The sequence below is a fragment of the Lytechinus pictus genome, chromosome 17, assembly GCF_037042905.1.
Source record: "Lytechinus pictus isolate F3 Inbred chromosome 17, Lp3.0, whole genome shotgun sequence".
In the NCBI taxonomy this organism is placed as follows: Eukaryota; Metazoa; Echinodermata; class Echinoidea; order Temnopleuroida; family Toxopneustidae; genus Lytechinus; species Lytechinus pictus.
The window spans coordinates 10395067-10420117 of record NC_087261.1 but is presented as its reverse complement, the minus strand read 5'-3'; the positions used below and the strand labels follow the sequence as shown (position 1 = coordinate 10420117).

The window sequence follows — 25051 nt, the reverse complement described above, 5'->3', positions numbered from 1 at the left end:
GAAAAATAGATTTGAAAGTACTTTGTTCCCCGTCATAAGAACAGATGAAACTCCACCTTCAATCAGCATTATTGAATTTGTTCATACCAAGTAAGATAAAAAAAAAGTATTAATCATGTTAATGACAAAATTACAGTTACATTTGTGTGGACATGAAACATAGCAGTTTCCGATTGTATTCCTTTCTCCGTCCAAGGGGATATCACCTAGTTAGAGGTAATATCCACTTGCTCCGTCCTATCAATCACCAACCACCGATAGCTCAGTTGGTAGAGCGGAGGACTGTAGAGGTCTTAACACTGACATCCTTAGGTCACTGGTTCGAATCCGGTTCGGTGGAGTGGTAACTTTTTTTCTCTCTTTTATACCAACACTTTTCGCAGTTTCGTTAAATTATTTCATTATGTGCTCCCTCTCCGCCAGCAACCACCGACAGCTCAGTTGGTAGAGCGGAGGACTGTAGAGGTATAAGCACTGACATCCTTAGGTCACTGGTTCAAATCCGGTTCGGTGGAGTGGAAAGTTATTTTTTCTACCAACACTTTTCGTTAAATTATTTTATTATGTGTACCCTCTCCGCCAGCAGCCACCGATAGCTCAGTTGGTAGAGCGGAGGACTGTAGAGGTATTAGCACTGACATCCTTAGGTCACTGGTTCAAATCCGGTTCGGTGGAGTGGTATTTTTTTTTTCTATTTCTCTCTCCTTTTCTACCAACACTTTTTTCGTTAAATTATTTCATTATGTGCACCCTCTCCGCCAGCAACCACCGATAGCTCAGTTGGTAGAGCGGAGGACTGTAGAGGTATAAGCACTGTTATCCTTAGGTCACTGGTTCAAATCCGGTTCGGTGGAGTGGTATTTTTTTTCTATTTCTCTCTCCTTTTCTACCAACACTTATCGTTAAATTATTTCATTATGTGTACCCTCTCCGCCAGCAACCACCGATAGCTCAGTTGGTAGAGCGGAGGACTGTAGAGGTATAAGCACTGACATCCTTAGGTCACTGGTTCAAATCCGGTTCGCTGGAGTGGAAAGTTATTTTTTCTACCAACACTTTTCGTTAAATTATTTTATTATGTGTACCCTCTCCGCCAGCAGCCATCGATAGCTCAGTTGGTAGAGCGGAGGACTGTAGAGGTATAAGCACTGACATCCTTAGGTCACTGGTTCAAATCCGGTTCGGTGGAGTGGTATCTTTTTTTATATTTCTCTCTCCTTTTCTACCAACACTTTTTTCGTTAAATTATTTCATTATGTGCACCCTCTCCGCCAGCAACCACCGATAGCTCAGTTGGTAGAGCGGAGGACTGTAGAGGTATAAGCACTGTCATCCTTAGGTCACTGGTTCGAATCCGGTTCGGTGGAGTGGTATTTTTTTTTTCTATTTCTCTCTCCTTTTCTACCAACACTTTTCGTTAAATTATTTCATTATGTGTACCCTCTCCGCCAGCAACCACCGATAGCTCAGTTGGTAGAGCGGAGGACTGTAGAGGTATTAGCACTGACATCCTTAGGTCACTGGTTCAAATCCGGTTCGGTGGAGTGGTATCTTTTTTTCTATTTCTCTCTCCTTTTCTACCAACACTTTTTTCGTTAAATTATTTCATTATGTGCACCCTCTCCGCCAGCAACCACCGATAGCTCAGTTGGTAGAGCGGAGGACTGTAGAGGTATAAGCACTGTCATCCTTAGGTCACTGGTTCAAATCCGGTTCGGTGGAGTGGTATTTTTTTTCTATTTCTCTCTCCTTTTCTACCAACACTTTTCGTTAAATTATTTCATTATGTGTACCCTCTCCGCCAGCAACCACCGATAGCTCAGTTGGTAGAGCGGAGGACTGTAGAGGTATTAGCACTGGCATCCTTAGGTCACTGGTTCAAATCCGGTTCGGTGGAGGGGTATCCTTTTTTCTCTCTCTTCTTTTCTACCAACACTTTTCGTTAAATTATTTCATTATGTGTACCCTCTCCGCCAGCAACCACCGATAGCTCAGTTGTTAGAGCGGAGGACTGTAGAGGTATAAGCACTGTCATCCTTAGGTCACTGGTTCAAATCCGGTTCGGTGGAGTGGAAAGTTATTTTTTCTACCAACACTTTTCGTTAAATTATTTAATAATGCGCACCCTCTCCGCCAGCAGCCACCGATAGCTCAGTTGGTAGAGCGGAGGACTGTAGAGGTATAAGCACTGTCATTCTTAGGTCACTGGTTCAAATCCGGTTCGGTGGAGTGGTATTTTTTTATATATTTCTCTCTCCTTTTCTACCAACACTTTTCGTTAAATTATTTCATTATGTGTACCCTCTCCGCCAGCAACCACCGATAGCTCAGTTGGTAGAGTGGAGGACTGTAGAGGTATAAGCACTGGCATCCTTAGGTCACTGGTTCAAATCCGGTTCGGTGGAGGGGTATCCTTTTTTTTCTCTCTCTTCTATTCTACCAAAACTTTTTGCTAAATTATTTCATTATGTGTACCCTCTCCGCCGGCAACCACCGATAGCTCAGTTGGCATGGTTGGTATAGAGCGGAGGACTGTAGAGGTATTAGCACTGACATCCTTAGGTCACTGGTTCAAATCCGGTTGGATTCAGATTTAAATCTTAACTACTTATGTTAACTTTGAGCCTTATGACAAAAACTCAGCATAAGTAAAAAGAAACAATACAATTGTCAAATCCGTTCTGCTTTTCAGTTGAATATATGAAACAGTGAGTGATATTCATTTGGGGGGAAAAGGAATAAACAAACAATGAAATACAAACTGTTCTTTTAACAGTGTTTAAAGAAAAAAATCGGACATCGACACGGAATTGATTTTTTTTATACTCTCTCCGAGACAATAGTTCAGAGTGCAATTTCTTTTCAGGAGGAAGACAGTAAATGATTTCCGAAATAGAAGACAGATTTATGGAAGGGGTGAAAGATGAAAGAACTTTTGGTTGATTATGTACGATTCTAGTGAAGACCAACGGATAGAAGGGTGCATGGTACAGGACCACTTAAACTCCGTCGTGTGTCGATTGAAAAATTGTAGAGGTTATAACAACGTAAGATGAGGGGGTATGGGCGGCCCCATAGGGGATGACTGTCCCCTCTCTCTATGATTGGAGTGAATTTTGCGTATTTTTTTACATTTTTACTCCAGAAGGAGCTATAATCCACTCTCAAAAGATACAAATCCCACTCAAAAATGACCGGTTCCTTGTCACACTCTATAAGAGGAGTGTGACTAGAGACCAGATTAGCTCTTTAACATTAAGAGTGTAGTTTAAGAAAGGAGAAGGAAAAGTGAAGAAAAAAAACGAAAAAGGAGGGAAAGGAGGGAGAAGGAAAAATAGTATATACATGATAAAAGATCGAAGTCTTGGACCCTTGTGAAAAAAGTATGACGTCATATCGAGGTCGCTTTGCCAACCCCCCCCCCCCCATCAAAAGACAATGTCGCCGCCCCTGATGAGGGATAAGAGCGTAAGAGAGAAGTAAGGTGGAGGGACGGGCTTTATACATGAAACCTTAAAGATTGGTATAAAAATTCTTACTCATCTTTAAAAATCAAAGCTACTTCTATAATTCTTATATTTGTAAAAAACGACAAATAATTCTAACCTACCGTCTTTTAAAACAACCAACAACAACAACTAAACATGCTAAAGACAAGATTCAGTTAAAATAAAATTTTCATACACCTGGGGGGGGGGCGTTTCATCAATATTTTCGTCCGACAAGTTGTCAGATCTGACAACTTTCCTGGATTCTGATTGGTTGAGAAGCACTGTTACTATAGTAACTGTCGGATCGGATAAAACGTCCGACAAGTCCTTTTATGAAACGCTCCCCTGATACATCGGCAAAACTTTCTCCAGATATTACGTGATACATATAGTCTGTTTTATTTTATTTCGTCTTGTTTTCCTTTTTAATAATGATAGCGCACGACTTATTACAGTTTGAAATTCTTGTAAGATGCGCGCAGTTTGGCCGCCAACAGCACATTTTACCAGGTTTACACGCTGCCCCGGCTCGCGGTGCAGCGTGTAAACACGGTATCTGTTTGCAGAGTTGACATGATTGAACCAGGGAAGTGTTATTAAAATGCCCTTCTACTTTTGACCTTCCAAAGTAAGGCATGTCAGGTGTATTATTCTTTCCAAATCCACCCAAGAGTGTGGGTATTTATATACAACAATTCAATGGACTTGACTTCTAAACTGATTTTTAGACTGAGAGGCGTGATTCAGTACTGCATGGATGGAGCGGAGGTGGGGCGAATAATTATTGCACAATTTACCAAGTACCCCCCCCCCCTATATCAGCTTACATGTATTCCATATATCACATGCAATAGTCATTACTTGGATAGGGAATGTCGAAAATAAAATCACAATAATCTTAGATCCATGCATGAACACAACAACTCTTTCCTGTAAATAACTTTTGGGGAAAAATGCGAGAAATGTGAGTTATTGTCACCCGTTACGAGTGATCATGGTGATAGGATCACTCATTTTAGAGTGGATGTATAGATAACAAAACGTGAACTCTTTCACTTCATTTTCATTGTGCATTCCAAAAAGTTGCTTCATGAATTCATAGTTTTGTCCTAAGATCCCTGGTACACCCACCCCCCCAAAAAAAAAAAGACTGTGGGGTTGCACAGCAAAAACTGTGGTGTTAACCGGTGTACATAGAGGACCACACCAGTTATTTTACACCGGTGTTGAATTGGTGGTGTTAGTTTTACACCTATAGGTGTCATTACAACACCTTTGATTGTTACATTTACACGCTTTGGTGTTATTTTTAATCTCTAGGGTGTAATTTTAACACCTCACGGTGTGGTCCTCTATTAACACCAACTGGTGTCAGTTCTAACACCGCAGTTTTTACAGTGTGCCAACTCTAAATAGATGCTGAGATGTATCCCAACTTGTCTCAATCGACCGGCTTATCACGGTTGACACTCCGCCGCGAGGCTGGTAGAGTTAATAGAGGACGGGGTTGAGTCTTGTATAACAAGACAGTATAACAACACCATGGCTTTTGCTTGGGGCGCCATTCTTTGAAAGTCATTTTCATTCGTTTAAATTGATTCATTTCCGATGTTGACAATCTTAGCCAATGCCTCGGAATGACCTTCGGAACCACGTGACCTTTTAAAACGGTCTTAAAGTATGTCTTGTACTTTCCTTCTCGTATTCCTTGTCATAGGCCTATACACCTATATTGTTTTATTGTTCTGAAATAAGTATTAACTAAAAGACGTAAACGTTTTAGTTGGTTCAATTTCATATTCCCATAATTTTATTAATTTGTAGCAATCGACATATAACACGTTATTTAAGTCACCTTTCCCATGAAACACAATAATAAGAAATGCTCTCCAAAGTGTTTTGTTTGTACTACTGTATGCGTGTTGATAAAGTGAAATCGATCAAAACCAGAATAAAATCAACTAAAACAAATTTATACATATATAAAATACACAAGTTCAAAGTCATTAGGAGTAAAATCACATTATGTGACCATATCATGACACTTTAAGTAATCATCCTTCTTAAAAACATCATTCAGTCACTTCCACATTTGGAACAAGTAACTTGGCTGAACTCTAGATGACTTATCATCAAGAGTTCGAATATATTCGAATCTTCTCTTGCGTTTAACGATCCGTCGTCGTTTCATCCACCCTTCAATTATTTACTCACTCGGGCATTGCCATCATCTTCATCAGGATATTGTGAAATAAATGCTTCTTTGGGCACGTCTTTTTTTTCTCCCCCTCTCCTCCATTCCTTCCTCCACCCCACCCCCTCCTCTCCTTCTCTCTTTCTCTCTTTCTTGCTCTCTCTCTGTCTATTTCCCCTCTTTCATATCTTTATCTCTTTCTCTTCCAAATTGTAATGGTTTTTAATCCAATGACGGTCACATGGCGAAAAAAGGGGGTCCGGTTCGTCGCTCATAGTTGCGGGGGCCCTTAACACCCCCCCCCTTCTTCTCTTGCGTGACATGTGAGAGAGGATATTATGTGATCAAACTATATATCGTGCGATCATACCTCCACCATGTCAACTGTTCGGTACTTTATGATGTTTATGAAAATTATAGCGCACCTCTGAGGTAATTGCCCCCCCCCCCCCGGCCCCCGCCAATATTGATGCAGGGCGAGATTGATGTGAATTATAGGGCAAACTGTAAAAAAAATGATTTCAACTACAAGTTATCACAAATCATTATTAGAAGCATCCTAAGTAAAAGAATTGGTAGCCAAGAGATCTTCCATTTTAAATTAGACTCCCTTCTCCCCCCCCCCCCTCTTTCTGAAGCTCTCTCCTGCTTGTATTTTCTCTTTATTATTTTTATATAAAAACGCCCCCCCCCCCATCTGAACTACGCCCCTGCGCACCTCCCAATGACATGTGCTAATCTTTCGCCACCCATCAATTATTGATGTCCTCGGGGAAGAGTCCGATGCTTCTGACATTGTGACATTTTATGAGATCAGTCGTTAGGAAGATAAATAATACACGATGACTGTGATACGTACATTATTACACATTGATCGGCGTCCAAGTCACGTGATCAAGCTATCTTTTGGTGGGATGAGTATGTGGAGTCACGTGGAAAATTGAGAATTAAGAGGCAAGGACGATTATCGATTAATTCTAGCAATTTTATTAAGAAACAAAAAAAGATAACGAAGAAGAAAATTATTTTTTTCAAAAAACGAGTCAATGAGAGGAATTAAGATGTCATTCATTTCATTCATGCATACACCCTTGAAGGGCATTTTTTTAAAGAAAAAATATTGATTAACCTTGTTACCTACAAGAAAAACACAAACTGTTAACAAGGCAAAAAAATGACATTAAGGATTGGAAGCAGTGATGCATTGTGGGATGTAGCCATGAAAGCTAAATGAGGATGCCCATCGAAGGCCTGGCATAAAAGGAGTTCAATGTCAAGATCAAATGTACACTTGGTCTACCATAATCACTATGTCCTGACATAATTCATCGATAATAAAGCGTGGTCTTATTACAAACAATTCAAACGCAATCGAGAATATTTGAAATAATATGAGAACATAATTGATGACAAAGGGTTGACGAAGGATCTGTCGGATCATATGAAAAATCATTCGAAGTTTAAAATATTTTTGGTACTTGGGTAGCATCGCCTCATTCTGTTGACAGAAACATGGCTATTTTGCCGAATTCATGAAAACCAAGGGGTGTGGTAGCTCTCCTGTAGGATTTGATCGAGTTGTTATGTTTTGTTCATTTATTTCGTAACCATTGTTAGCAGTGGCTTAATGAGCCAACAAATTTGAGGGGGCTAGATATGGCCTATCGTGTAAAATTTATAAAAAGTTGCGAGCGAGAGAAGCGAACGAGCAAAAATGTCGACATTTTTAGTTTTGTGATAGATTTCACCCTTCTCTCTTTCCTTCTCTTTCCTTCTCTTTCCTTTTCTCTTTTTTTTTCTTCGTCGCGATTTTCTTTTGTGGGGGGGGGGGGGGGTCAAGAGCCCCCCTCCAAGCCACTGATTGTAAGAAATGTTCTCATCTTGAATCCTTGAATCGTATATATATAAATGTTTATCAAGTTTCTTTATGATGAGGAAGAGATTAAAAACAATGGTTTTCCGTCATTTTAACGTGTTATTTTGTTCACATTTTGTCTATGCATTGTCAATTTAAAAAAAAATATCCTATCAAACGGGTCTATGACAAAATCATCGTAATTGACTTCAGAGAGCATGCTGTCCCCGTTGCATAAAAGTTACTTTTATGGTGACTTTGCCATCCAATGCTGATCCACAGCCAATCAAAATCAAGGATTCTATGCAAGTTACCATATATTGGATGGCAAGGTTGCCATATTTTATGCAATGGGTGTTTCCTAAAGCTGTTCTTAAGTTAAGAGTGACTTTAAGAACGACTGGTGATCATCTCTTGTAGTAAAGTGTATACACCAAAATGTTCATTGGCGATGGTTTAGCGCGTAAGAAAGGTTCACCTGTCGTACGGACAGCTTTATGAAACGACCCCCAGGTGGGTGTTTCATAAAGCTGTTCGTAAGTTAAGAGCGACTTTAAGAACGACTGGTGATCCTTTCTTGTGGTAAATGGTATATTCATTGGCGATGGTTAAGCGCGTAAGAAAGGTTCACCTGTCGTTCGGACAGCTTTATGAAACGACCCCAGGCCTCTTTCCACGCCAATGATACGGGTGACTGACAACATCCAATCTCTTAGGTTAGTCATCTTTGTGACAGGGGAGGACGGGGGGGGGGGGGGATAATTCGAGAAGGGTATTCAATTGCTACCTGGATGCATGTAGGTCCATGCTAGATGTAAATAGGGTAAGATCGCGAAATAGTCCCCTTTTCTGTCTGTTTTAATAACTGATGTAGTTTATCGCCTAATGGAAGGTGGGAACTGAACCACCCACCCACCCACGACACAGGCAAAGAAAATTTGATTAAAAAACTCTATTTGCAATAAAATTGCAAAGTAATGTTTATCATGCATATTTCAATCAAAGTCCTTCAAAATCTGCCTAATTTCAACTTTTTAAATCCCAAATCTCATGCAGAATTAAATCTTCTGTTTTAATACCTACTCCACTTTCTCTTATTTTTCAGGAATAGCAGAGTGAACTGTATCTGAAACTCGGATTACCCAAATTTACTACCTCACCGCCTACCCCCCCCCCCCCAATCTCCATATATGGACCCCATGGAAGAACAGTATTGTCTTGTTGACAAAACTAAATATTGGTTATCCATCCGTTTTGTATTTTTTTTAATGCGGAAAATAAAAACTTTTCTATACTCCCGCCACTACCAAAAAAAAAAACCTCGATATAATTTTTACCAAATCTATTTTTCTAGCACTTCATGGAGTTCTCTTATGCCACATTTATCAATTATACACTTAATTTCAAATGCAGATTGATTATCTTTAAACAGAGAACACTTGATCACTATTTCACTTCTATCAAATATTGTGTTAATTTCTTTCTTGTCATTTTTTTTTCGTCTTGGGTTACGGTCTTCCGTGAGAGAGACGTGACCCTCTTGGCCTGTCCCCGCGGTTCGGAGCCCTTGAGTTCTGGGTGGAGATGCGACCAGTGGAATGGCAGGAATGGGATACTCATAACAACATGTGTTCTTCAGTTGGATATATTGGGAAAATATTTCAAATCTCTGGGGAATGATCAATAGGATTTAACACGTGTTGTTTTGCATTCACCGAGAAAAATGGAGGGGAGGGGTGGGGGTGGCGCAAAGAGGAGGGGGTGGGGATTGAACTTGGGAGGTAGCATTATGCTTGACTGACCAGTGGCACAGTGGGCCAAGATTCTGAGGGTGCCGACGTTTATGATAAGGGAAATAAGAAAACAAAATTTACGGTGAGAGAATAAATCGAGCGAATAAAAAATGACGCTTTTTGTTACGAATAATCGATAATAGGCTTGCTCAAAATCTCTTATTAGTTATGGTAACTTAGATTGTTATTTTTCAATTAATATAATTATAGTTGGCATAGGCCCACCTATAAAGAAATAACCAATGACGCACAGATGCGAGGCTTGGGGGCTCTGCCCACCCCCCCAAAAAAAAAAAACATAAATAAAATGGTAAAAAGGAGAAAAGGAAAGAAAATTAAGGAAAGGGGGTGAAATGTATGATATATTATGTTCGATATTATTATCAATTTTGATTTTAAAGTCCAATTTTTTCGCTCGCTCGCGAAAATTTTCCAACAAAATGCCATGTTGTGCACCATCAATATTTTCTTTATATTATGTATGTCACTGAAATACATACAATGAAATGATGTCATCGGATTTACTCTCTAAATTCCGTAGATTGAAATAGATTGCCATTAGGGACCAATCCAAAGTTGGATTGAATGTTCAAATTAATAGATATATAATTCAATCTTGTTCCATTGAAACTTTTGATCCAATTGTGAATTGGTCCCTGACAGCAATCTATTAGACTGACTTTCAATCTACGGAATTTAGAGGGTATATGAAAGAAATTTAAATCATGAATTCAGAAACTGCAAAACAATCAATTTTCAAAATATCCATTTCATATAACGAAAACGAGGGAGTCTATATCAAGCTATTCTGCTTGAGACTTCTGTGGAGTGTTTCATCAACATTTTCGTCCGACGACAAGTTGTCAGGTGTGACAACTTTCCTTGATAACGATTGGCTGGAAGTCGCTGTTACCATAGTTACTGTCGGATAAGACAGGACTTGTCGGATAAAACGTCTGACGAGTCCTTTCATGAAACGCTCCACAGGAAAGAGAAGGCATCAATTTAAGAGCTATAGTTCCCTATAAGTAAATTACAACGATTCACAGCTGCTGCAGTCATGGCTGCAGTATTTGGGCCTATATTATAGAGTTCCAGTTCACCTTCCAAAGCATCCCCTCCCCTTCCAAACCGATTGTCCAAGTCATATTTCTACCCGTTCTTTACAATGTATTCGGCTGATCGTATGCTCTTGACATCCACTCATCATGTTCATGTGCAAACCCCTTGAATCGACACGAGAGAGTTTTTTCCTTGTCATTTTGAAGCATCGTGGCGTTCCGTTACCATGGTCATCTCTCCGACCACATGATACAGGGCACGTCAGGTCACATGTCCTCAGGGGAGGTAAAGCAGAAGGTCACCTGAGGTCACCACCCGACTGCCCGCTGTTATTAGTCTTACTTTACAAACCCTATTTCAATATCTCATCCAAATTCATCAGTATCGTGATTAAGACATTCACAAATAACAAGATGCATATTTGTCGACATGATAATAGTGACGAAATGATGGCTACAAATGCATTTCCGTAATCTTAAAAAGAAGTAAGTGTGATGCTTTGTTGATAGTGGTTTTGTTTAAAGACTATGAATAGCCTGTATCGTATTTCACTCGTAGTAAATATTGACATCTTGTCATGGGCCATCAACGCGATGAATGACGGGTATATTTCTGTCACTTATTCCGTCCTCAATCCGATAGGACATTGATGTTTGATGGTCAAATCAGTGATGTACAGCAATTCTGTGGTCAAATGAATGAATTAAGTCTTCCATTCCTCGGCCAAAACAGTACCTTCGCAAAGTGACCAATAGACTAAAGTAGCCATTATTACAATGTTTTTATTTTTATTCATTTTTTTTGTTTTGAAATAATGAACTATCAAGACTTGAGTGGGTTTTTCATATATATATATATATATATATATATATATATATTGACACCTTTATAAAAAAATGCAGGCTAAGTGGGGGATGGAGGTGCCTAGGTAATTTTTAATATTGATGTATTTATATGAATAGGGCCTAATTATTTTTGTAATATGCCTAAGTTCAGTTATATTCGTACTTCCCTACTCAATCTATTGCTGGAGAAAAAAAATCTTCCTAAAACGCCACTCCCCCATAAAAAAAATCTTCACACAAGTCAAGACAGAGAAAAGGACATCATCCAAGCAGCATGCAAATTAGTTTCATTGTAAGCTCGCACAACTCACTGTACTTGATTTGTTGTGAATGAGAATGAGGACAATTATTACACAATTTGTGTTTTGGGAATAAAAAAAAAAGAAGTGTTTAACAAGATTAAAATAAATATTTTTTAATGATCAAAATGCTCAGTCATTATATGGGACACTATGTCTACAGGACAGGGCTCCCTTTTCTCTCCTAATTTTAAGGATATATTGACTGCACCTCCCTACACTAGGAGAAAATAGTAGTAAATCATATTTGGTAGTTCAGTGTCTTTTTGTTCTTTTTGTTTGAATGAATTACGATGTGAAATGGCATTATGCCAGTAACATTACACCAAAATATAATTCATAGCATATGGACCAAAAGCCTACAGCTATAATAGCAGACATTTCAAATGTCATTTTCTTTTATTCGTGTCATGTTGGGTGTGAGCGGTAAATGTAATACTACAAGATATAAAAAGACATGGCTGCGAAAACAAATCACTTCAACCAATCTATCAAAACAAGAATTTGGATGAAAGAAAGGAGCAGATATAGTCCAATATTCTTATTCATATTTTGTTGTTTTGAGTGATCTTGAGCGATGGAATGCGGCTTGCTTGAGGCAATGTAGTGTCATGTTCGCACCGGGCTCACGCCGGGCTGGCGTTAAGATGTGACGGCCTGGACTCGGCAGGGGCATTTGGGGTCCGAAATGGGATGGACATTTTTTTCATCACCGATGTTAACATGAAATTCCATGTTTCGACTTTTCCTGTTAATTATTTTTAAATGAAATACGTTCAGAAGATTTTACCAATTTTCCACTGCACAAAAATACTCCATAACAACTTTAGTTTTAAAGAAAGCAATGACAGCCTAAAGTTATAATTCATATTTTCTTTTTTTTTTATTATCATTTTTATTTTAGGGCCTTTTCTTTTTGCTATGACATAACAATCAAACAGATTCAAGCCATTTCTATTTTACTTGAGGATATACAAATGCGGATCGGGGGGGGTGAGCTTTTTTTAAAGAGTAAATATATGTTGCAATTTGGAACGATGTCTTTTTTATAACCATTTTGCCCCTCCCCATTATAAGCACCTAAATCTGCCCCTTGAAATACGCCGAATGAAATCCAATTGCCTTCAAAATAAAGAAGATATAAAACAAACAATGTGACGTTTCATGCATCTTTAAATTTCTTGCTGCTAATCTTTTCGAGAGACCCATATTAAATATTTTGTCAGACAATGGGTGTTAAACTACCCCCTTAGGTACACTTTCTCCTATCATGTCGAAGTTTTCCCAATGTTTTAGCGATATAACATGTTGTTCACACGTGTCGCACGAATGACTCTTTAAGAAGAGACATTCCCAGAGCACCCCGAATGAAATCGTGGTATATATCCATCTCTATCCTTATTTCTTTTATTTTCTTTTGTTTTTAAATCTGAGGTCGGGCTCAATACTTTGATGTGATATCCCAATAATCGCCTTTCAGTGGATAAACACAAAGTTTTTTTTTTTATTAAAGTGCATTTCCACAACGATTCCTCGATCGCTTTACTCGCTCGTAATTATCTAAACCACATGGATTCGGGATAATGAATTGGGTTGGTCTATAGTCTGTGTTACAATGTACAAAATAGTGTTCAATACGGCAGAACTTGCCCCCCCCCCCTGCCTCCCCGCCTCATCGACCCCCTAAAATGGTCCAAGGCAGCTCCCTAACCCAAACTAAATTTGTTATGATGTGTAATGGAAAAGAACAATTCAAAAATAGAAATGATGTCAAAATTATATCAAACCCACAGTGACCAATGACAAAAAAATAGTTGAACCTCGAAAGATGATGGAACCGTACTGGTATTATTCCAGGCAAATGAAACTGATGGGGACTCTCTTATTTGAAAAAAAAAACCTTCGAGTAAAGGACTTCACAGCAAGTGGTACCATACACGAAAACACAGAAATGGGACTTAAACCAATTATAGCCTATTCATACCTATCCGTGATCGCGCAGAATATAGCAGCATGAATCATATCACATGGTATTTCCCCGTCCATGGGAAAATATTCTTCTTCTTTTTTATTTTTCTTCGAGGAGGCAATTTCATAAGTGCGTCATCATGGCGTCACAGAAAAGTCCCAACACGGAAGCGTTCAAAGTAGGACTTTAAAAACATGTTAGTGGTACTCTACAGGGAAATTATTTCAGTTGGTGTTGAGAATATTAGTTAAAGGAGAATGAAACCCTTGAAACCATCTGAATCCATATCAAAAAGAAAAATCAAAGAAACATATTGTTGAAAGTTTGAGGAAGATTGAATGAATAATAAGAAAGTTATGAGCATTTGAATATTGAGATCACTAGTGCCATGTAGATCCTCCCATCGGCAATGCGACCAAGATCTGTGATATCACACACGTACAACTCCCTCAATACTTTAGTACTCATTTCACTTATATTCTCACTTTTATAGAGTCTATCACAAGGTGAGGTGTTCTCTTTATGAGATGACAAGTACAGAGGTTTCACAACATTATATCATTGATGAATCGTTTGTCATATGATTAGAATGAGCAAAAAGAGATGTTTTGGGGTATATTTTCAGTGTCCAAATGGGAGAGTTGTACGTGTGTGACATCACAGATCTTGGTCGCATTGCCAATGGGAGGATCTCCATAGCATTAGTGATCTCGACATTCAAATGCTCATAACTCTTTTATTGCTAGTCCTATTTTACTCAAAGTTTTGTTGATATTATTCTTTGATTTTTCTGCTTTCACAAAAGCTAACTTGCTCCAAGAGTTTCATTCTCCTTTAATGTTGTGTTTGGGTTTTTAGTTACAGCTGACAAAACGATTTAGCTGAGAAATATTCAGAAGCTTAGTCATTTTATTCGCAAAATATATAGGCCCGTATTCTGAAGTCAGGTTTAACTTAGACTCAGGTTTAAAGTTGTGGTTTAAGTATGGGAAGCCAAAAGTATCAATTTTTTTTATTAAGTTGTACGTTCTTTATGTTTACTGTGCTCTTTCCTGATTCATCGATGGTGAAGACAATAATCTATATGTACTCCCTAGACAATTATGAATGATTACGAGCCAAATGAGCTGAAGTATGATGTCTCTACTGTTAGTGATTTATGTAACAATTGGCTGTCCATACTTAAACCACAACTTTAAACCTGAGTTTAAGTTAAACCCGACTTCAGAATATGGGCCATAGTGTTTAGATGATGATGGAAATTTCCACTTTTCAAAATCAATTAGGTTCTTAGCAACTAAATTTGGAAAATAAAGGATAGGTCTTCAACTGAGTTACTCCGTTTATCACTATCTGTTGTCTTAGAATGATTTTTATTCAATCATGAGGTCTAATGACTGACCCAGAGGAATGACTTAGAAAATAAAAGTTTTGAATTGCTAGTTGAAAAGTTATCGGAAGTGATAACAACGCTAACTTTCGAAAATATTACATGGAAAACAGGTTTTAGTTTCTTTCATTTCAGTTTTACTCATGCGAATAAAAACTGATCGTGTGTTTCTCTTTTGGCTGGGATGTCACATGATTACAAAGATATCAAGAGCAGAACTTTCTATGTATTTTTGTTGCATTTCCTTTTACAAACACTCTAAACAATTTTTTGGTCAAAATGACCATCCTCTTGCCGCGTTCTTATTTCTGTTATAAAAACATCAGTGTGACAGGGCTCCCATGAAATGCAGGCCTATTGGCTTGAACATGTTGAACGGGACAACCCTGTCTTTTTAAAGAAAACGTGAATAAATAAATAAATAATTTGTTTCCAATTTGGTACTACCAAGTAGTTTGTACTCGAGATAGTGACCGGATATGACGAATGTTAGCTGGTGGATATCGGTCATATCAGGTAGAAACCAGGTATTTAATATATCGGAACAGGAAAAGAAGGGTTGTCTGGACACTGCTGCACTTGACTGGGAAGTATTTTAAGGAAAAGGATGTATGATTAATTAAAAACCTCAAACCATTCTTCCTTCATTGCTCGTTACCAAATTGGGTTAATCAGGTGTATCAGGTATAATAACCTGATAATGAGTCATGAATGGACAACATCCCTTGTGACAATTAGCAATGATTCGGAATTGATAAAAAAACAATAGGGGTCGATCATGATAAGATGATTGATATAATATTTTATGTACCACGAAAGCATGATAAATCTTATCTTATTTCAATCAACTTAAGAATGGAATTTCCGTTTCTATTTCTTTCTGAAGCTTACTACCTTTCTCTTCATTTTTTTTCTTTATTGATTTATGTTTTACTCATTGTAGAATCTTCAAACACACTCCTCGATCATCATTGCATTAGTGTGCAACATCTCCTCTTTCTTAGTAGTAAGCTCACTGGCGTACATAGAGCAGGGGGCTTGGGGCCATGTACCCCAAACATAAAAAACAGGACACGAACAAGAAAAGAAAGGGGAGAAAATGACCAAAAATGAAAATAAAGGAGGTTGAAATCTGATATCATTTTTTGAATTATCATGTCAATATTATATTACAAAATTATATTTTTTAATCAAAAAGGTCAAAAAAAAGGTCAAAATTTGTCCCACCCCCTCAATCTTTTTTCTCATTACGCTACTTTCAAGCCCAATGGGGTATCCAGGTGAGGTATATAGGGGCACATCAGGCCCGTGCCCCCCTCACCTTTGAGAGCCTTTAACCTGATTAGAAGAAGTATTGTCGCCTCCAACCAAAACTCTAATATTTGTCAAATTTATTGTTAAACGCAACCCGAGTAAATAATCAATTTCAAAGTCCGTTTTCATGTCTTCAAGACCAGATGTCATTTCAGCAAAGGGTTATTGTTTGAAGTAGACATGTTTCAACTGGATTGCTATTTGCCTCTACCCAATCACCAACCACCGATAGCTCAGTTGGTAGAGCGGAGGACTGTAGAGGAATTAGCACTGACATCCTTAGGTCACTGGTTCGAATCCGGTTCGGTGGAGTGTGTTTTTTTTAATTTCCCTTCCCTTTTCCCCTACCACCCTTTTCTTTAAACTATTCCATTATGTGCACCCTCTCCGCCAGCAGCCACCGATAGCTCAGTTGGTAGAGCGGAGGACTGTAGAGGTATTAGCACTGACATCCTTAGGTCACTGGTTCAAATCCGGTTCGGTGGAGTGGTAACTCTTTTTTTTCTCTCTCTTTTCTACCAACACTTTTCGTTTAATTATTTCAATTATGTGCACTCTCTCCGCCAGCAGCCACCGATAGCTCAGTTGGTAGAGCGGAGGACTGTAGATGTATTAGAACTGACATCCTTAGGTCACTGGTTCAAATCCGGTTCGGTGGAGTGGTATCTTTTTTCTCCCTTTCTCTCTCCCTCTCTCTGCTTTTCTGTAAACACTTTTCTTTGAATCATTCTATTATGTGTACCCTCTCCGCCAGCAACCACCGATAGCTCAGTTGGTAGAGCGGAGGACTGTAGAGGTATAAACACTGTCATCCTTAGGTCACTGGTTCGAATCCGGTTCGGTGGAGTGGCAACTTATTCATTTTTCTTTTTCAATACTACCATTTTTCTTCAAATTATTTAATAATGTGCACCCTTTCCGTCAGCAACCACCGATAGCTCAGTTGGTAGAGCGGAGGACTGTAGAGGTAAATGTATTAGCACTGACATCCTTAGGTCACTGGTTCAAATCCGGTTCGGTGGAGTGGTTTTTTTTTCGCTCTTCTTTTCTACCAACACTTTTCTTTAAATTATTTCATTATGTGCTCCCTCTCCGCCTGCAACCACCGATAGCTCAGTTGGTAGAGCGGAGGACTGTAGAGGTATTAGCACTGACATCCTTAGGTCACTGGTTCAAATCCGGTTCGGTGGAGTGGTAACTTTTTTTTTCTCTCTCTCTCCCCAGCCCTTTTCCTCCTGAGTGAAGGGCATAGAGGCATATTTATTATGTATTATTTATGTATGCGCTATGTTAACGAAAATGACTATTATTATAATTCTCTTTCAATTAGTTAATTATGTGCGCCCCCTCCAGCAACAGCCGTTGATATTGGTAGAGCGGAGGGCTGTACTTTAAAGGTACTAGCACTGCCATCTTTAGGTCACTGTTTCGAATCCGGTTCGGTGGAGTGGTAACTTTGTTTTCCTTCCACCCTCTTTTCTTAAAATTATTTTATCATATAAACCCTCTCCGCCAACAGCCACCGATAGCTCAGTTGGTAGAGCGGAGGACTGTAGAGGTATTAGCACTGACATCCTTAGGTCACTGGTTCAAATCCGGTTCGGTGGAGGGGTACTTTTTTTCGTCCCTTCTTTTTCCCTTCCTTTTTTTTTGCATTGCTGTTGTATCTATTCTTCTTTTTCCTCTTCTGTTTTTAAGAGGAATTACTTAATAATTTGTCACTATGTTTATAATATATTTTAGTTGCACTGCTTTTAAGATAGGAAATGGGGAGGGGGGTAGCAGAGAATTAATTATAGTAGATTCTAAATTTTATATAAAATCATCTTTAGTAATCTAGGGAGGTTGGTGGAGAGAGAAAGAAATAGATAGAAGGGCGGGGAAGGGGTGGATGGGAGGAGAGAGAGAGAGAGAGATAGTAGATAGGTAGATAGATAGATAGATAGATAGATAGGTAGGTAGGTAGATAGATAGAGTATAGGTAGGTAGGTATGTAGATAGATAGATAGATATATAGATAGATAGGTAGGTAGATAGATAGATAGATAGGTAAGTATGTAGATAGATAGATACATGAAGATAGATATATAAATAGATAGATAGATAGGTAGGTAGGTAGGTAGGTAGGTAGGTAGGTAGGTAGATAGATAGATAGATATGTAGGTAGATAGATAGATAGATATGTAGGTATGTAGGTAGGTAGGTAGGTAGATAGATAGATATATAGGTAGGTAGGTAGATAGGTAGATAGATATATAGATAGATAGATGGATATATAGACAGATAGATAGGTAGATATGTAGGTAGGTAGGTAGATAGGTAGATAGATAGGTATGTAGGTAGATAAATAGATAGATAGATAGATAGATAGATAGATAGATAGATAGATAGATAGATAGATAGATAGATAGATAGATAGATAGATAGATAGATAGATAGATAGATAGATAGATAGATTATGTAGGTAGGTAGGTAGATAGATAAATAGATAGGTAGATAGATAGATAGGTAGGTAGGTAGGTATGTAGATAGATAGATATATAGATAGGTATGTATGTAGATAAATAGATAGATAGATAGATAGATAGATAGATAGATAGATAGATAGATAGATAGATAGATAGATAGATAGATAGATAGATAGATAGATAGATAGATAGATAGATAGATAGATAGATAGATAGGGGGAGAGAGAGAGAGAGGGATGGTGGATTTCCCTACTCAGCCATGTCAATGTCAACTTTCTCCTGGATCATATGGATTAGAACATAGTAATTTCGTGTCCATTTCATGTATGAGATTAGGCCCATGGTTTTTCGAAACGGTAACCGCGAATACCGCCACCAAAAGTGTGGGGAAAATAACTATAATGAAACAGTATTTAGATAATGATTAACCGCGAGACATGCTGGTCAATAATGAGCCCGGGAAATGAATAATGACTGGAAAATGATACGCCTTCTCGGTCGCCAATCCATGAATGATTAACATGGGGGTTAATTATGATTCTGGATTTAAAGCAAATAACACTCCATGCATGACCAATTATTATTTAAATATAGAAGACCAACTATATATGCAAATTTGGAAAGAAAGTTATGAAGACACAAAGGGGATACCCCCTCTCTCTCTCTTCTCAGTCATGTCAGTCTGTTTTGATCCCACGTTCTTCGGAGATAAGCGATTTTGAAGGGGGGGGGGGTCAAGACGACCTATAAGTAACATATATTCTTAATTCCTTTTCTTCCATTGACCAATAGGGGCAATGACTAATTACATGACACACTTCTCTTTTTACATGTTTCATACTCTCTTTTTTTTTTTTATATCTTTGTTCATTTTTTGTTTTCTACCTTTTTAATCTCTTTTTTTCACTACTTGAAAAATCAGGTGCCCCGCCCCATACCTTCCCGACAATAATGCACACTTGTGTACGTGTATAATTCCTTGTAAGCGCCCTTTAATCGCTTTAAACATTAAATACTATTTTCTATTTCTCTTAATTAGTGAAGGAATTGATTATAATTATCAACAAAATCTGCAAAAACAAGTACTACCACAAGTCAAAACTCGAGAAAACACTTTGTTCAAATCACGAAAATTTATTATACAAAAATGAAATTATATAGGCCTTTTTTCACTGAAAAACAACAAAATATTTCTATTCTAGAGTTTTATGTCACTCTTGGGACGTCAAACTCTGATCCAACTTGACATAAACCTATCAGCGTAAATGCTGTTTATGTAAGGGCAATTCCTTCGGTCCCATACTAGTCATAAATATGTTATTAAAGTGCAAAGGCATTTTATAAAAATACGAATCAATTTGAATCCTGAATGACAGGCTTCCCTGGTCAGACAGCTGCGTACATCCATGTTTAATTATTATAGTCGACTGACTATGGAGGGAGAATAACGTATTTGATGGTGGATAAAAAAAAACATTTTTAAAAACATATATAAGAATTACGGGCACTATAGCGTACCTACGGGGGGGGGGCAGTTTGACCCCCCCCCCTGACGAGTCACAACCCATGCAAAGGACGCATCCCTGCCCCCCCCTGACGAGCTTGAAGACCTTTTTTGCCCCCCCCCCCTGACGAGCTTGAAAACTTTTTTGCCCCCCCCCCCTGACATGCTTGAAAACCTTTTATTTATTTTTTTTTTTTTTGCTTGTCAATTTTTTTTCTCGTACGAAATCCTTTATTTGTGATTGAAGGCCTTTTTTTTTTGCTTGTCAAATTTTTTGGCGGACGGTTTTGCCCCCCCCCCCCCCTGTGGAAAATCCTAGGTACGCTACTGATAACGGGCCTTTAGTTTAGGAAGAGGAAAGACGGAACCAATTTTAAATCAAATTAATGTAGGCCCCGCCAGGCAGAGTACCCCACTATATTTTTTGACAAATTTTGAAATTTACTCGACCGGCCTATAGACTTTAAAACCGACAAAGAGCCGGGCCGGGCGTCATTTTTTATTTTAATTATTCATTTTTGTCTTTCAAATGGAGGAAAATGTCACGGTTACCACTACTTTGTTGAAGTTTATATGTTAATTAAAATATATCGTTAGTGAGCTTTTGGGGGCCTATCCTTTTCACATCTCTCCCTTTGCAAAAGGTGGAAACACAAACAAAAATGTGATAATCTTTCCTTGAAAAAATATACTATTATCTTTTTATTCCTGTTTCAAAATATGTTTCATTTTACGGAAGGCCTAGTAATTTGATATCGATTTTCATGCAACATAGTAAGCTATCCATGGTAAATAATCATAAACCTACGCAACTTGCATGTGCATTGCGAAATATTTACAGAACGATAAGACACTGTTTCTCCTTTGTATTGACGAGCTTTATGACTCATTGACATAACCGTCTCACGCACGCGTACCGAGGTTTTTTTTCTTTCTTTGGATTGTATTCCATTATGTGCGCCCTCTCCGCCAGCAGCCACCGATAGCTCAGTTGGTAGAGCGGAGGACTGTAGAGGTATAAACACTGTCATCCTTAGGTCACTGGTTCGAATCCGGTTCGGTGGAGTGGTCCTTTTTTTTTCTTCTTTTTTTGTACAGCTATGATGTCTCTGACAATATTTTAGGGGGTCTGAACCCCTACTAGGGGTTAATAATTGTGATAAAAAAATATAACTCCATTATGTCTACATGATACAAATTCACATTGATCCCCCTCTCTCCCCCTCTCTATCATTTTCTCTGTCTTTCAATCCCTCTTTCTCTTCCCCTCACTATAAAACTTAAATGTTAAACATTGTATTAGGGAAATAAACTCAAAAATTTCCCAACAATTCCTTGTCAATGCCCTTACACAGTTAAAACATTTTTATTATACAACGTTGTTTATATTATTATTAACCTCACAGAATCTGCATGTTAAAACAAGTTAGTGCATAATATAAATCTTAAACAATATTTATATTTTAATACTTATTTCTTAATAGATTAAGCATGGTTGTTCAAACTGCTAATGTAATTTTCTTAACAGTAAACGGCGTTGCGAAATAAAAGCGAAATGAAATAATAAGGAAAGAGTCGACAATGATAAAAACTCTTCCTTTTCCAACATTCAACACCTTTAAAAAAAGATGGTGGAGCAAATATAAACATGTATATCTGTACATAGAAACCAAAAACCAAACAAGTATAATCAAAGAGAGGAGGATGAAAAATATAATAAAAGTATATGTTTTTGAAAAAAAGGAGTGTTGATGAAACGCATGTCATTCGGTGCAAGAATACACTGTAAAAAATGAGCACTTCATTTTTTACAGTGTAATCTAGTCAGCCTATGGGGTGTGGTTTTGCCTAATTAAAGCAAGATTAAAAATGTACCAATCCCAACTTTCCAAAGAAACACTTGCATTTGAATGCTAAATAATATATTCAATGTATTTGTCATAAAGAGGATTAAAATGCCTTTTAGCTATACCATATTGTCAGATTTCAATAAACATGATAAAGGAACCATGTGGAAGGGTTAAAAAGAAAGGAAAAAAAATGACATTTTTGTTACAAAAAAAATATATTGTCAGGCAGATGGTTTTCCTTTATCCCAAATCAGTATTTTATAATTTTTTTACAACTGCAAGAATAATCATTGTCAAAAATAATGGTGTTTTTATTTTATATAGTCATTTGGGGCGAATTTTTAACACCCAAGAGTTAATGATTCGCCGAATTCTAATTAATCGAATACAAATTGGCATCGCAAATAATTACAGATTAGATATGAATAAAATGTGGCTACAAATCATAATTTTCCTTTTACATAGAAGAAGAATAAATAGGAAGTATAGAGTCTAGGAAATCTGGTAATTGGAATGTGCACCCCACTAAATAACTCAAGATTATAACGGAAGTGAAAGGAAACCTCACATTACCAAATATACCTATATAGTCTTTAAGGTATATTATCATTTCTGTTTGATTCGTCATTATCAAGGGATTAATTAATTTGTACGCCAAGGGGAAAAAAATCCCTTTTTAATTTCTTGCATGATTGTCATATTCATTATGGGATTACCCCCCCCCCCTCCTCCTCACTCGCCATTTGGAGCCATGAAACCACGTCCATTACGTCACTAAAATGTGCGAAGTACCGTCCTGGTTTATTGTTTTCTATTGGGAATGATTCCCTCGTACATCTGTTTGCGTCTATTCTCGGCCTCGAAATGTCTCTTCCTTTGTGTCGACTATAATTATGACAATAGGGAATTAATCAGCATTCTTTTAAAGCAAAAACAGAAAAGCTAACGTGACACGAAGGGAGTTAGGAAATGGCGCATGGAACACGCCCCTCGTAATAGGTCTCTGGTGAGCTTGCTCTGGACAGCTGGGCTTATATGACTAGACGTATTAAATGATTTCTATTTCAAGATTATTCATGATTGTGTTCACGAAAATAAAATGCTTTCACGAGAAGGTGCGCTTCTGCAAAATGTCACGCACAATATACTCAAGCTCACCGACCGAAATCGATTCCCACCCTACCGATTGCGCCATTCGAAATAACGTAATGATTTTGATCGTTCTGGAGTCGGTTACGTTGGTGTGACTAACTAGTCAGAATAGTCGGCGATGATCATGTGATCATGGTGACAGTACGTGTGGAATTCTCACGCAAATTCACCAAGCTGGTTCATAACTCGTCATTAAATTTGATTAGAGGTTTACTCAATTACTACTAATGAGGATAAGTTTGTCAACATTAGGTGAAAGACAATTATGACAGCAACAAACAGGCGAACCTTCAGATTTTGTTTTATGAGAAAAAAAAGTTTCCTTCATACAGAAAATAAAATGATTTATGAAAGGGCAGCCTACGATAAAAAAATTGTCACTATTAATAACGTCAGTGTATTGTTTTATCACCAATTGACACTTCCCCCTAAAACACGCACAAACACACACACAGACAAAAAAATCGTGGTTAATGTTTCGAAGTTTGACTGCATCTAAAATTACACTGTTTCCATATTATTCAACTTCAATTTCACCTTGGTCGCTTTTCTTTGAAGATTTGAAAACTGGGTCGAGAAATCACTTGATCTTGAAACATGCGGAGAGACAAGTCATATCAAATTCGAATCGAATCAAGTTTCCAAAAAATTAATAACATATTATAAAGCTGATATTATTAAAATTTCAACCTTTCATTAATGACCTACATGAGGTATAAGAGGACGGTGAATAGAGTCGAAAATTGCTTAATGATTGCAAAATAATCTTTTAAAATTCATTCACTTTAGAACCTTTGTCACCTTGATACATCGAACACAGACAATCCAAAGTCATACCATCAGTAAGAAAAATAGTAATAACAATAATGAATAAAATAAACTTACCCGAAATCTCCCAGAGGATCCTATAACAAATTATCTTTTTTTAAGTCGGTGATGGGTAGCGAATTCTTTGTTTTCATAAACATGCATAAAGATAAAATTAGACTGGTTTAGAACACAGACGCAAGGAAAATGGTGATTTCAATTATAATATTGAAAAAAAAAGCAGCATACACAAACATGTGGTGGTATCATCAATATATCCGTACGGAAGAAAGAGGTAGCCACTGGATGCAGATGCTCAGAATTCTCGAACGATCTGCTCTCTTCTTTTTTTGCGTTCGAAGAACTGCAATTGCAACATCGATAGTTATTGATCACTTCTATTTAGAAAGTGTGAGATTGTCTGCATTATTATGGAGCGGCTTACTGCAAAAGTCTCCATTAAGTATCGGTCAGTGGCATGAATGGGGCGGCCATTTGATTCGTGTAATATTGTTTCCAACAAAATAACTCCTCGTGTTTATAGACTAGAAACAACTATTATTGTATTTGTTTGACGGTTCTTGAAAACGTTATACACACACGAGTTATTAAGGGAGAGTCCGAATTAACCTCCTACGACAAAGAATTGGCTCGTTGTTGTGTTCCTCAAGGAAAATATTTCAGCCACAAAAGAGTAAAACATGTATAATTATCTTTCTTCTTAAAAGTAACGCTTCTAACTTTCCAAGTAGCTGTAAAAACATGTAAATAATGAAAAAAACTTGACTATTAACGGTATTGTTGGTATGTCAACAAAGCTCTTATTTTTTATTTAAAAACGTGAAAATTAGGGAATTTCTGGAGCGCGTCTAAAGATACGTTCGAAATCCTCTTACTTTCGGAGAAATTGTGTAAATAGTGTGTTTCTTCTCTTGCCACCGGAGACTTGAGATGTTTACCAACTGCAAACGTATTAGCATACCAAGAATCATTTAAAGTTAATCTTTAGACAAATAGTTCTATATTTCAATCTCTTTGATATCGGTTCACCCTCAGAA

At 37.7% G+C, this 25051-nt stretch overlaps 21 non-coding genes across 21 annotated transcripts; all 21 read left to right on the top strand.

Moving 5' to 3' along the window:
• Positions 1–251: 251 nt before the first annotated feature.
• Positions 252–340, top strand: TRNAY-GUA (transfer RNA tyrosine (anticodon GUA)). Its single transcript is given in 2 exon segments — positions 252–288; positions 305–340. It is a non-coding gene; the product is annotated as a tRNA-Tyr (tRNA).
• An 86-nt stretch (positions 341–426) lies between these two features.
• Positions 427–515, top strand: TRNAY-GUA (transfer RNA tyrosine (anticodon GUA)). Its single transcript is given in 2 exon segments — positions 427–463; positions 480–515. It is a non-coding gene; the product is annotated as a tRNA-Tyr (tRNA).
• Positions 516–586: 71 nt separating this feature from the next.
• Positions 587–675, top strand: TRNAY-GUA (transfer RNA tyrosine (anticodon GUA)). The gene is given in 2 exon segments: positions 587–623; positions 640–675. It is a non-coding gene; the product is annotated as a tRNA-Tyr (tRNA).
• A 90-nt stretch (positions 676–765) lies between these two features.
• On the top strand, positions 766–854 carry TRNAY-GUA (transfer RNA tyrosine (anticodon GUA)). The gene is given in 2 exon segments: positions 766–802; positions 819–854. It is a non-coding gene; the product is annotated as a tRNA-Tyr (tRNA).
• An 86-nt stretch (positions 855–940) lies between these two features.
• Positions 941–1029, top strand: TRNAY-GUA (transfer RNA tyrosine (anticodon GUA)). The gene is given in 2 exon segments: positions 941–977; positions 994–1029. It is a non-coding gene; the product is annotated as a tRNA-Tyr (tRNA).
• A 71-nt stretch (positions 1030–1100) lies between these two features.
• On the top strand, positions 1101–1189 carry TRNAY-GUA (transfer RNA tyrosine (anticodon GUA)). The gene is given in 2 exon segments: positions 1101–1137; positions 1154–1189. It is a non-coding gene; the product is annotated as a tRNA-Tyr (tRNA).
• Positions 1190–1278: 89 nt separating this feature from the next.
• TRNAY-GUA (transfer RNA tyrosine (anticodon GUA)) lies at positions 1279–1367 on the top strand. Its single transcript is given in 2 exon segments — positions 1279–1315; positions 1332–1367. It is a non-coding gene; the product is annotated as a tRNA-Tyr (tRNA).
• An 88-nt stretch (positions 1368–1455) lies between these two features.
• TRNAY-GUA (transfer RNA tyrosine (anticodon GUA)) lies at positions 1456–1544 on the top strand. Its single transcript is given in 2 exon segments — positions 1456–1492; positions 1509–1544. It is a non-coding gene; the product is annotated as a tRNA-Tyr (tRNA).
• An 89-nt stretch (positions 1545–1633) lies between these two features.
• Positions 1634–1722, top strand: TRNAY-GUA (transfer RNA tyrosine (anticodon GUA)). The gene is given in 2 exon segments: positions 1634–1670; positions 1687–1722. It is a non-coding gene; the product is annotated as a tRNA-Tyr (tRNA).
• An 86-nt stretch (positions 1723–1808) lies between these two features.
• Positions 1809–1897, top strand: TRNAY-GUA (transfer RNA tyrosine (anticodon GUA)). Its single transcript is given in 2 exon segments — positions 1809–1845; positions 1862–1897. It is a non-coding gene; the product is annotated as a tRNA-Tyr (tRNA).
• An 83-nt stretch (positions 1898–1980) lies between these two features.
• On the top strand, positions 1981–2069 carry TRNAY-GUA (transfer RNA tyrosine (anticodon GUA)). Its single transcript is given in 2 exon segments — positions 1981–2017; positions 2034–2069. It is a non-coding gene; the product is annotated as a tRNA-Tyr (tRNA).
• Positions 2070–2140: 71 nt separating this feature from the next.
• Positions 2141–2229, top strand: TRNAY-GUA (transfer RNA tyrosine (anticodon GUA)). Its single transcript is given in 2 exon segments — positions 2141–2177; positions 2194–2229. It is a non-coding gene; the product is annotated as a tRNA-Tyr (tRNA).
• Positions 2230–2316: 87 nt separating this feature from the next.
• Positions 2317–2405, top strand: TRNAY-GUA (transfer RNA tyrosine (anticodon GUA)). The gene is given in 2 exon segments: positions 2317–2353; positions 2370–2405. It is a non-coding gene; the product is annotated as a tRNA-Tyr (tRNA).
• Positions 2406–16434: 14029 nt separating this feature from the next.
• Positions 16435–16523, top strand: TRNAY-GUA (transfer RNA tyrosine (anticodon GUA)). The gene is given in 2 exon segments: positions 16435–16471; positions 16488–16523. It is a non-coding gene; the product is annotated as a tRNA-Tyr (tRNA).
• Positions 16524–16609: 86 nt separating this feature from the next.
• On the top strand, positions 16610–16698 carry TRNAY-GUA (transfer RNA tyrosine (anticodon GUA)). The gene is given in 2 exon segments: positions 16610–16646; positions 16663–16698. It is a non-coding gene; the product is annotated as a tRNA-Tyr (tRNA).
• Positions 16699–16782: 84 nt separating this feature from the next.
• TRNAY-GUA (transfer RNA tyrosine (anticodon GUA)) lies at positions 16783–16871 on the top strand. Its single transcript is given in 2 exon segments — positions 16783–16819; positions 16836–16871. It is a non-coding gene; the product is annotated as a tRNA-Tyr (tRNA).
• Positions 16872–16969: 98 nt separating this feature from the next.
• Positions 16970–17058, top strand: TRNAY-GUA (transfer RNA tyrosine (anticodon GUA)). Its single transcript is given in 2 exon segments — positions 16970–17006; positions 17023–17058. It is a non-coding gene; the product is annotated as a tRNA-Tyr (tRNA).
• Positions 17059–17140: 82 nt separating this feature from the next.
• TRNAY-GUA (transfer RNA tyrosine (anticodon GUA)) lies at positions 17141–17235 on the top strand. The gene is made up of 2 exons: positions 17141–17177; positions 17200–17235. It is a non-coding gene; the product is annotated as a tRNA-Tyr (tRNA).
• A 79-nt stretch (positions 17236–17314) lies between these two features.
• TRNAY-GUA (transfer RNA tyrosine (anticodon GUA)) lies at positions 17315–17403 on the top strand. Its single transcript is given in 2 exon segments — positions 17315–17351; positions 17368–17403. It is a non-coding gene; the product is annotated as a tRNA-Tyr (tRNA).
• A 328-nt stretch (positions 17404–17731) lies between these two features.
• TRNAY-GUA (transfer RNA tyrosine (anticodon GUA)) lies at positions 17732–17820 on the top strand. The gene is given in 2 exon segments: positions 17732–17768; positions 17785–17820. It is a non-coding gene; the product is annotated as a tRNA-Tyr (tRNA).
• Positions 17821–21160: 3340 nt separating this feature from the next.
• TRNAY-GUA (transfer RNA tyrosine (anticodon GUA)) lies at positions 21161–21249 on the top strand. Its single transcript is given in 2 exon segments — positions 21161–21197; positions 21214–21249. It is a non-coding gene; the product is annotated as a tRNA-Tyr (tRNA).
• The last annotated feature ends 3802 nt before the right edge of the window (positions 21250–25051 follow it).